Consider the following 12,906-nt stretch of genomic DNA (forward strand, 5'->3'; position numbering starts at 1 on the left):
TGTTAATGGAGCATGGACATAGATTTAGATTTCTTTAGTACTGAAAAACTGTCTCACAAAATGTGTGTTACTGAAGTGCCATGTCAGTTCTGATTTTCCTTCCTCATTAATGCCTTCATGATACAGGAATGTTCAGCTCCTGTCAGCTGTTTTTGCATCAGTCTGAGCAGCTCCTCAGGCATTTATGTGTTTGACTGAACAGTCCTGACTCAGAAACCATCATCCCTGTAGGAAATCTGCCCCTGTTTCAGGGGTTGTCAGCTACTGTGTACTGACCAAGTGCCCACATTAAAAACAGATGGTTTAAAGCAGGGGTGTCAAAGTCATTTTAGTTCAGGGGCTACATTCAGCCCAGTACGATCTCAAGCGAGCCGGACCAGTAAAATAATAACAGTGAAAAAAGTAAAGTTACATTATGACAATGTTTACATCTACAGAGTTTCATTAAAAATCTGAATAGCATGAACTGCCTGAAATTTCTTAAGAAAAATAAGTGCAATTTTAACAATATTATGCCTCAGTTTATCATTTACACATGTACATTACAACTTACAGATCACAGTGGATCTACAAATACACAAAACATTTAGTAAGAGAGAGAATATTGTTAAAATTTCAAGTTCATATTTGTTCAGATTATTCACATTTTTTTTTTTGTAAAAGGACAGCTTCTAAATGTAAACATTTTCATGTAATTTTACCTTTTTACAGAAAAATAAGGAGAAAAATGTGCAGCTGTCATTATATAGAGATTATTATGTTATTATTTTACTGGTCTGACCCACTTCAGATCGAATTGGTCTGTCTGTGGCTCCCCGAACTAAAATTATTTTGACATCCTTCATTGTAAATATCGTCAGTATAATTTTTACATATCACAAATTCAACCCACGGGCTGTATTGGACCCACTGACAGGACGGTTTTGGCCCATGGGCCATATGTTTGACATCTGTGGTTTAAAGAAATAATTCAATATAAGAGATGGCGAGGAAACATGTAGCATGGCCTTAGTTTTTAGCTGCAATGGAAATTACCACATCATGTCAACTCATCTATTATGTGTGAGGTTCGCAGAGATTGTTATTATGACCAACTTTTCATTTTGACTTCAAAAGCACAATTTGAAGTTGGAAGAATGATCATTGATTGATATCTATGATGTTCTTTACATTGTTTCTGCCTTGTAAATAAAACTAAATAAATAGTTCCTCATGATCAGGAGTATTCGCTTATTAACTATATTAACTACATATTTATGCAGCAAAGACAATCTGACTCTACAGGGATGTGAGTTGATGGTTGTCTTAACACATTCTAACAAAATGACATAAAATGTATGGAGTATATTCAAGTTCAGATTTCTGACTGTTCCTTTATTATCAGTTCCTTACAATAATGAATTACAGCAGTGAATTCAAGTTAACTGACAATGACTCAGAACATGCTTCTATTTAACTGTTAAAACTGTAACATCCTATAGTATTTGTGCCTCAAGTGTGTATTAATTTCTTTTTAATCACTGTCTTAATCATCCTTTTCTCCTTTATAGATCATGTAATTAGAGAGCATAGAAAACATTTAGAACTGTTTATTGTTTAAAAAAGTTTATAATGGACATTTGGAAGTCCTGCAGGACGACTGCATTAAAATTGCATTTTCACATCATTTTGAACAATTACTATTACAATATTTATTTTAAAAGACACATGGGTTGTAGATTTCCACAAAAAAGTGAATCAATTATTCTGATATATAAGGTAAATATTATGTGCTTAAATAGTCTCATTTTCAAATTTTTATGAAAGAAAAGGCCATCTGTCATGTCGGCTCCCAGACTGTGTCTGGATTTTGTCTGTCTTGTCTGTCTATTCTGTTTTGTCTGTCATTTCCTGTTTTATTTTGTTAAGGTTCCCTCGTGTGTCGTGTCTGGTGTTTTTACTTCCCCTCCTTGATTGTTCCACCCGTGCCTGATTACCTGCCTCCGCCCTGATGTGTTCCACCTGTGTCTAATTGTCTTCCTGCCCTCTTGTGTATTTAAACCCTGTGTCTTGCCCTCTGTCTTTGCCAGTTTGTTTGCTACACTTGTGTGCTTACTTACCAGCGTTTCTTGGATCCTGTCTGTCTGTTTCGACCTGTTTTTGTCTATCAACCACCGATTCTGCCTGTTCCTGTTTTGCCTGCTCGTCTGTTGTGACCTGGTTCGTTTACCTGACTTCTGATTCTGCTTACTCCCTGTGATACCTCAGCCTCCATCGTTTACCTGTGTGTTTGACCGTTCGCCTGGATTACTGACCGTGAGTTAAGCCTGCTCCTCATGTCCCATTGCCTTCTGTTTAGCCTACCTGTGTATGACCTGGTCTGTTTTTTTTGACATCCCTTTTTTCTGCCCTAGTTGGGTTGCTGTCGGGATTACTTCAGCTCAGCTGTGCTGACCGCCTGCTGACCCCGCTCATAGCCCGGACGACGAGTCCAGAGACCAACGCCTTCACAGACGTGTTAATTTATCTGTGTAGTGCTTTATTCCCTGTGATTGTGTTAAATAAACACACTCAATCTTACATCAGTTTGCTGGTCTTGCATTTGGATTCAGGCTTTGTACTCAGTCTGTTACACCATCTGCTATAACTAATTTAGATTTCACAGATTACTATTTTAATACAATTAGTTATTGTTTGCAGAGTTAAAGTGAAGTAAAATTTACTTAAACAAAGTCACTCTATAGACTCAATATCTTGCTGAAAGTAAAAACTAATTGTGTGACCTACAAAGGATAGGAAAAGCATAGTAGAGAACTCTGCATTGTTTCTTTTTTATTCAGCTGGGGAACAAAAATCCGTTAAGTGCTTCACTTTCATGTTATGATGGGGAAAATACTGGCTTTAAAACAAATGTATGGTTAAATAATGAATTCAGTTCTCTAGTCTTTATCCTGTAGTGTAAATATACACTACCGGTCAAGAGTTTTAGAACACTCCAATTTTTCTAGTTTTCTATTGAAATTCAAGCAGTTCAAGTCCAATGAACAGCTTGAAATGGTACAAAGGTAAGTGGTGAACTGCCAGAGGTTAAAAAAAAAAAAAAAAAAAAAGGTAAGGTTAAACAAAACTGAAAAATAATGTACATTTCAGAATTATACAAAAAGGCAAACAAGAAATGGGTTTACAACTTAAAGCAGTTCTGCAGCAATAGAGGTTGATCAAGCCTTGAAAGTTGGTGCTACCAATTCCTACAGGTGTCCCAACATTTCTTAATTACTTACAACCCCCTCTGTCTGCATAAAAGTAGTGTTGGAACACACTTTGGTACCATACCGTTGTGAGCATTATTTGAACAGTATTGTACTGCAGAAAGTAGTGTGTTAAAATAAAAACAGCAAGGAAAAGGCAATTGATGATAGAAGAGAGACAGACCATGGCACTTATAAAATGTAGCTGTTTCCTACAGAGAAACTGCCAAGAAAGTCAAAGTGTCAGTAAGTCCAGTTTCCTTCACCATCAAAAGGCACTCAGAAACTGGGGGAAATACTGACTAGAAGGGGTCTGGCAGACCCAAAGCCACAACAGAATCAGAAGACAAGTTTCTGAGTCAACGGCTTGCGTGATAGGCAACTCACAGGACAACAGCTTCAAGCACAGTGCAATAGTGGTTGTAGAAAGCAAGTCTCAGTTACAACTGTGAAGAGAAGACTTTGAGTTACAGCAAGAAAGCCACTGCTGAGACTTCAGAGTAACAAAGAGGCTTGCCTGGGCCATGAAACACCGTCAGTGGACTACTGAAGACTGGAAGGTGTTATGGACTGATGAATCCAAATTTAAAATCTTCGGTTCATCCCGCAGGACTTATGTATGCCGTCGAGAAGGTGAAAGGATGGTTCCTCAGTGTGTGACATCACCTGTCAAACATGGAGGAGGAAGTGTGATGGTCTGGGGCTGTTTTGCTGGATCCAGGGTCGGTGACTTGTACAGAGTGAAAGGCACCCTGAACCAAAACGGCTACCACAGCATTCTGTAGCGCCATGCAGTACCCTCTGGGATGCGCCTAGTTGGTCAGGGCTTCATCCTACAGCAAGATAATGACCCAACACATAAGGCCAAGCAATGCCAGAACTACCTGAAGAAAGAACTAGATGGTAAGCTTGAAAACATGGAGTGGCCAGTACAGTCTCCAGGCTTCAACCCCATCGACCTGGTTTGGGATGAACTGCACAGAAGAGTGAAAGCAAAGTAACCTACAAGTGCTACACATTTATGGGAACTTCTGCAACAGAGTTGGGAAGAACTTTCTGAAGAATATTTGATTTCCATTGTAGAAAGAATGCCACGAGTGTGTTCAACTGTGATATCTGCCAAAGGTGGCTACTTTGATGAGTCAAAAGTTTAGAATACATTTTGGTTTCTAAACTGATTCCATGATTTCTTTTTTAACTTCAATTGTTTATTTGTTCTATGCTTTAATTTCAGAGTACACTGAGACATTAAACTGCATCATTTTCAAGGAAATTCTGGAAAAACTGGGGTGTTCTAAAACTTTTGACCGGTAGTGTGTGTGTGTGTGTGTGTGTATATATATATATATATATATATATATGTATATATATATATATATATATATGTATGTATGTGCGTGTGTGTGTGTGTGTAACGATACATATACCGAACTGTTTCAGTACGCACCTGTTTGGTTCAGTACACAGCTGTACCGAAACGGCACAGTATGTTGAGAAAAAGAAAAAGGAATGGAAGACGGAACTTTAAATCCGCCTAAGTTCCACATGGACATATTGAAGGAGCACACATTGAGCCGAAATATGAAATAGCAGCTGCCATAAGGTTAAAAAAAACAACAAATATGATGTGAACCTGGAAGGAAGAGATTGAAGACCCTCTGCCATCATTGCAGTCCCGTTTGGGATTAGTTCAGGTTCAGGTGAAAGACAACAGCGGGGAAAGAAACGATAAGACCAATGCTGTTTGGTCCCTATGAACTACGGTAGTTCTAAAACACTTACACTAGCTCTGTCTCTCTCTCTCTGTCTGTCTCTGTCACACACACGCTGTATAATAGAGGAACAGAACCTGGGAGTTGGACGTTGAAAGTATGTAAAGTTTCACTTTCGTTTCATGCCAGCGTTAGTTACGTTAGTTATGGACAAGGGAGTAGGTTTGATTCTGACATTGGTGGGGACACAAAAGTGCTCCAAGGCAGCATGGGGTCTTTTTGCATTGGCGATCATAATTTCACGTCATGTATAGCTGATTAAATAAGCAAACAATCATAGTCGGTCTGTTCTAGCCATTTTGGCACCCTAGGCGAGATATGAATTTGGTGCCCCCCCCCCCCGCTTAAAAAACACATAAATGCACACAAACACATGTGCATACATATGGGGGGGGGGGGGGCACGGAGAGGAGATACACAGAGCAGCCAGCAGTAAACCACATAGAAACATAAATAAATCAGATAGAAACATATATAAACCAGCCAACCACCAGTAAACCATATAGAAACATAAATAAATCAGATAGAAACATACATAAACCACATAGAAACATACATCAAACAGCCAACTAGCAGTAAACCATATAGAAACATAAATGACTTAGACAGAAACATTTATAAACCAGCCAACTAGCAGTAAATCACATAGAAACAGATATAAACCAAATAGAAACTTACAGAAACCAGCCAACCAGCAGTAAACCGCATAGAAATATATAGAAACCTTATAGAAACATATAGAAACCATATAGAAACATATATAAACCACATAGAAACATATATAAACCAGTTCAGCAGCAGTAACCCAGACACCTTAGCAGACATCTCATATCTTAATCATCTACAGTTCCATTATTAGCCAACTTTGCTTCCTTTCAGTTCAGCTAGCTGTAGCTAGTAACATCAAAGGTTTTTTTTTAACATTATAAAAGGTTCCATACCTCTATAATTGGATTACTTTTCTGCCTCCTCTTTTCTCTGCTTCTAAACTGTGCAGCTAAGGCCTTGAAGGCCTTTTCATTCACCTGGATGCTTAGTTCAACACCTGTCTGACACAGTCTCTGCCTCTATCTCTGTCACTCACACACACAGTGAGCACCGGTCTGGGAGAGCTCATTCGAGAAATTACAGGGGGGTTGTTGTGTTTTTTTTTTCCTGTCATTTCTTTATTTTTAAGACAATTAATGAGAAATTATCATGTCATTAGTTATCAGCCTATGCCACTAACCGGCCCTGCACGCATGGACACGCATACGCACACATGCAGGCAAACAGACACCTGTAATAATGTAAATGTAAATGACACCTCTGATATTTAAATCCATCTAGCTGACGTGGTCCAAGCAGAACAAATGCATACATGTTGACAACTTACGCTAAGCGGTTGGAGATACGAACTGCCTCCTGTCCGGTCCAACTTTTTTTTTCCCTGTCCTGTCCAGTTAGCGGGTAACTGTAGCGTTTACAAGTAGATGGAGTAACAGCGGGGTCGGCCAATCACATGTATGATAGCAAAACCGCAGAGCCAATCGGAGAGTGATAATTAGGTTAGAGGCGGGACTGTCAGGGAAAAGTGCAATGCTAATGTTTGAGATACATTTAGAAAGATTTTATTTATTTTATTTTCTATTTGATTTATAGCAGCAGAATTCTATTATTCCTGTCTTTCTATATTCTATTGTCTCCAAAAATTGGTGGAAAAATGTTCAAAAATTCATAATACATGCATTAAAGACATTTTGAGGGGTTTTGTTTCTTCCCGTACCGAACCCCAAAAAAAAAAGGACCGTGGCTTTCAAAACCGAAAACCTACTGAAAATTTTGTGTATCATTACAGGCCTAATACACACATATATATATATATATATATATATATATATATATATATATATATATATATACATATATATACATATATATATATATATATATATATATATATATATATATATATATATATAGAGAGAGAGAGAGAGAGAGAGAGAGAGAGAGAGAGATAGGGAGACACACACACAGTGTGTGTGTGTGTGTGTGTGTGTGTGTGTGTGTGTGTATATGTGTGTGTGTGTGTTCTTTTCAGACATTAACCCTTTGATGCATGAATTATGAGGACCTTACTCAAGAATTTTTTCCTGAGTGTTTTTATTTCTCTTTAGGCATGAAAAAAACAATGTGATTGAAATTTTTTAATAAGCCTATTTTTAATGGAGTTACAAAAATGTCCACTCAACTAGACACCATGCATTTAATTTTTTAAGCAAAGAAACATGTATTTAAAATGCAATATCAGAAAGTGATGTACTGTGTGAAAACTATGAAAGAATTTTTTTTTAAAATGTAGCTAATCTGATGTTTTCTCACATTTTATCATACTCTAATACTAGTTATTACTCACTTCATGGAGATAATATGCAAAAACCAACAACTTTTTGATCAAGAAAACTGTTAATTACAATCTAATAACAACTAGCAATTGATTTACACTCAAACATGTTACTGCAGATGAGGTTTATCAAGAACACCAAAGTTACAGTAATGGTATGAATTGCAAAGTATGAGATGATGCATAAGCGTCCACTGTGTTGGCTGATATGGAACTAAAACAACAAACCCATGAATATACAAGAGAACAGCTGTAGATTAACTGTCCACTGTAGCGACTGCTATGCATGAAAGAGTTAAATTACGGTAAGCTTTTTTTTTTTTTTTTTTAACATTAAATGTTTTCGAATGTACATTTTCTGTGTTTGGGATCATGCTCTGTCTGAGATGCTGAAATCACACATTACTGTGGGAAAACTGACCCGTAATGTTAAAAATTAGGAGTCATAGTAAGACAACAAATTAAGAAATTTGAAGTAGAAAGTTTAAGAATAAAACAAAGATACATAAGAATAATAGAAGGAACTTAACGTTAAAAACACTAACCGTCCGTCATGCACATTCTCTCCATCAGCCTGATCCTCGTCACCTGGGTGCTGTGGACTGTGCATTATCTCTCTGCAGGTTTGGTGTTGTTTTTTCAAACTTTTTTTTCTGTTAATAAAACACTTTATTCTTTATATGTTCCGCACCGTGCATTTGAGTCCAATCATTCACTCTGTCTTGACAGTTTTTATTCGACTCCTCTAAGAACGCCACAAATGTCGCATGAATGTCATACTACTGCCACACTTGACCATACGTCCACCTTATGAAAGCCGTGCGAACCTCTGTCTGTGCGTCTGTTTGTGTGAACGCCGTAAGGGACCCCTAATAACACCGTAATGTGTTCTTGAGATCTACTTGCGGCCACCGCAGAAACATGTGGGTCCTAGAAAGGCCTCCTGATCCACAAATGTCGTGTGTTGTTCTTACGTAGTTCATAAGGCATTCGTTAGTGTGCTGTGCGAAAAGGTAGTGCGTACTACATTCGTAGAAAATCTTGGACAACATTGCTCACCTGATTAGGAACGGTCCATGAACACTCCATGAACACTCCATTCTCATACGGCCGCCTTGAGAAGGTCGTATGAAAGGGTCCATAAATCATTCGCACGGTGTTCGTAGCTGTTCGTAACTGCATTTGTGACTGAGGCTTTAATGAGATTATTATTGATGCTTTTTTATGTGTGTTGCAGCTGTAGCTGCAGTAGAAGGAGACTTGTGTACCCCGGGTTTGTTTATTCAGTAAAGGCATTTATTGTGGCTACACCACTTACTTATCTGCGATGCAACGTCTCTTTATACTGCATTTCTGCTGAAAACGATGGTTTTTATAACCATAAAATAGTTATTGAGGGGTGGACTGATTCAGACGGAGCACCCCTGAAGGCCTAGGTGTGAAATGCACGGTCTACCACTGACTGATTGATTGAATGATTGATTGATTGATTTATCAGTGGCGGACCGTGCACATATATATATATATATATATATATATATATATATATATATATATATATATATATATATATATATATGAACTTCAGTGACATCCCATTCCTAGTCTATGGGGTTCAATATGACATCAGTCCACCCTTTGCAGTTATAACACCTTCAACTCTTCTGGGAAGGCTGTCCACAAGGTTTAGGAGTGTGTTCATGGGAATTTTTGACCATTCTTCCAGAGGCGCATTTGTGAGGTCACACACTGATGCTGGACGAGGAGGCCTGGCTCTCAGTCTCCGCTCTAATTCATCCCAAAGGTGTTCTATGGGGTTGAGGTCAGGACTCTGTGCAGGCCAGTCAAGTTCATCCACACCAGACTCTGTCATCCTTGTCTTTATGGACCTTGCTTTGTGCACTGGTGCACAGGCATGTTTGGAGGAGGAAGGGGCCAGCTCCAAACTGTTCCCACAAAGTTGGGAGCATGGAATTGTCCAAAATGTCTTGGTATGCTGAAGCATTCACAGTTCCTTTCACTGGAACTAAGGGGCCAAGCCCAGCTCCTGAAAAACAACCCCACACCATAATCCCCCCTCCACCAAACTTTACACTTGGCACAATGCGGTCCAACAAGAATCGTTCTCCTGGCGACCGCCAAACCCAGACCCGTCCATCAGATTGCCAGATGGAGAAGCGCGATTTATCACTCCAGAGAACACGCCTCCACTGCTCTAGAGTCCAGTGGCGGCGAGCTTTACGCCACTGCATCCGGCACTTTGCATTGCACTTGGTGATGTATGGCTTGGATGCAGCTCCTCGGCCATGGAAACCCATTCCATGAAACTCTCTGTGCACTGTTCTTGAGCTAATCTGAAGGCCACATGAAGTTTGGAGGTCTGTAGCAATTGACTCTGCAGAAAGTTGGCGACCTCTTCGCACCATGCGCCTCAGCATCTGCTGACCCCGCTCCGTCAGTTTATGTGGCCCACCACTTCGTGGCTGAGTTGCTGTTGTTCCCAAACACTTCCACTTTCTTATAATACATCTGACAGTTGACTGTGGAATATTTAGGAGTGAGGAAATTTCACGACTGGATTTGTTGCACTATATACCAGGGGTCACCAACCTTTTCTCTTCTGTGGGCTACTTTTACCTAATGAAGTTGCCGGAGGGCTACTCTAATTTAGCAACATTTATTTATATAGCTATTTTTCATACATATACATATTTTGTATCATACATTTGTAACATTGTGCTCTTCATTTATTTTATTTATTTATATATCTTTGTTTTAACATTTACAATACTTAACAAGTGTTAATATGAAACTATAATTTTACTTTAATTAAGAAAATCAAAAGTAGAAAAAAACAAATACAATTATTTGCATGCTGTATTCCTAAATATTTTAATACTATGTCAAAAATTATGAAATGGAACAATCCTGCATATTTTTATAGAATTACTAAAAATAAATAATACACACCTGTATGTGCATTTTTAATACTTTGAAACTGTGAAAAGGAACGCTGTCACTCACACAATAAAACTTCACCAGCATGTGCTGCTGTATTTCTGAAGGATTTGACCTTTTCTAAATTCACGTATGCTGTCAAAACATATTAATTAAAACCAGAACTTTGTGCACATAAATCCACCATCCCCGTCACTTCTACAGTCATCACACTGGAGTCAAACGCAGAGGCACCTATTCAGGTCTGACTCCCGCTGTCTGAGCGCATGCGCAGATAGTGTACATATGTTTGCGCTTGTCCAGGATGTGAACCACTTTACTGATGCCTCTGCTGAAGCGCTGTCCTTGGTCAGTTTAGTGAACATGGACTGTTGTTTTTGGACTTTAGTTTTCAGCTCTTTTACCTTCTCTTCACGGAGGCTGATTCCCACCGGGGAATCTCCAGAAAAGTTGCTGTGAACTTTGGTGAAGTTCCGCTCCACGTTGCATCTTTTACTGACTTCCAGAACGCACCACAGATCACACACACACACTCGTCTTTCACATTTGTCAAACAGAAGTCCGTGCCTCATCGTTGGTGAAAATAACTCCCTGACTACATTCAGCCCACATCGTTGCGGGGCTAAACCCACTACCTGCCTGGCATGTGGCTCATCCTGGGCCCCACCCCTCTCCAATGACAGACAGCAAACCAGCGCTAAAGTTTGATTGACAGCTAGCTGACCGTGTCATCTCGGGAGGGGGACACTTGTAATTTTGATTGGGTGGAAATTTAGATCTGTTCTACCAAATGACGAATCAACTTTGTGTTCTCATATTAGTGACCCTTGGCGAACCACCGGTAGACCGCGAGCAACGTGTTGGAGAACCCTGAACTAGTTCTATTTTTAGAACAGACCTGCGGGCGACTCGCGTGATCCCTGCGGGCGACCTGGTGCCCGCGGGCACCGTGTTGGTGAGCCCTGGTTGGTGAGCCCTGGTATATACACATACATACAGACATACAGACATACACACATACAGACACACACGCACACGCACGCACACACACGCACACACACACACACACACACACATACACACACGCACGCACGCACACACACACACACACTCTGTGTGTCTACATGTATGACTTTACCTGTTTAACCCATTAGGACCCAGTGTGACATTTGTGGCCGTTCAAAAATGACTTTTTCTCTATATTTAACCTTCTTTAAGTGATTTATCACCATTTATTATAATATTATCTTCTGTATTTTGTGTTTTTTCAGTGAAAATCAGGTCTTTTCCCATATTTATTTTACTGATCATGTAGCCATTCACAAAAACTCAGAGTAAAGTTGTGTTTTATTGTATCAGAAAAATAGAGAAAACTGAAGACAATGTTACTTTTTCAACAAAATCTATCATTAATTGAACATAAACCTAGTGTGTCCATCCACTGTCATTGGTCCAACTCCATGGGATTTACCAGAGAACCAGTGTTGTTGAAGCTGACAGTGTTTCCATGGTAACTATGGACCCTATGAACGTCCAAATGGGTCATATGTGATGACCATGAAAAGACAACAAACTGTATTTTACACCAATTATTGACATGTACTGATAGAATTATTGGATCAACAGGTATTCAACAGTTCAGATCAGTAAATTCTCTTGGTGGTTGTGGATGTTTGGGTCTTTATGGCTTAAACAAGCTGAGGGGTCACAAAGCTCTGAAAAGGGCTTCTCTAGAAGTGTCACAGGGAGTCCTGTGATGTCACCTAGACCACAAGACCACCAGTCATGAGTCGCTCATTGAACCCTTCTCTATTTCACACAAACTCAGAGAGTGTGAAGTGCTCACGGTTGACCACTGACCCTGGGAGATTGAGACTGTATTCATATTCCACATTCTCTCTCTCTCACACACACACACACACACACACACACACACACACACACACAAATAGAAACACATAAGCTGTGAAAATGGGGTCAGCAGCACCTCAAACCACACTGTGAGGAGGATGACTGGTCAGAATATTCACATCACATTCAACTCCATTGTGAGGTCTCTCTGAAGCTACAACACTTGGGTTCATGTTTTAACCAAAGAAATGTGTATTTTCATTGTGTAATTTTCATCTCCCTGTGAGGAAAAATTAAAATACTGTAGTAAAATAAGCTGTCTCACTGACATCAAAGTGTAGAAGTAGAACAACATTTATATGCATCTGTCAAATTAGGTGTTTTAATGTACAGAAATGCAGAATACTCTATAAGATCATTATATGTTCACTATACTTTGAGAATCATACATCCAACTTTTTTAGAGCCTGTTTTCAGCTTTGTGACAATACATTTTCCACTGAATCCAAGAAGGTTTTTAGAGAGTATATTGAGTTTAAGAGAGAAGAGAAAATTCTAACCCCATAAAGAATCTACATTTCACATGAATGAGTGTAGCATATAACATAAATGTGATTATGCTAGAGTTAGCATAACTGCTCAGTTGCATCTGTATAGTAGTAAAAAGTACAATATTTATGTAAACTATGACTATAAAGACTATGAAGCAATATAA

Source organism: Sphaeramia orbicularis, chromosome 4 (genome assembly GCF_902148855.1).
Source record: "Sphaeramia orbicularis chromosome 4, fSphaOr1.1, whole genome shotgun sequence".
NCBI classification, from domain to species: Eukaryota; Metazoa; Chordata; class Actinopteri; order Kurtiformes; family Apogonidae; genus Sphaeramia; species Sphaeramia orbicularis.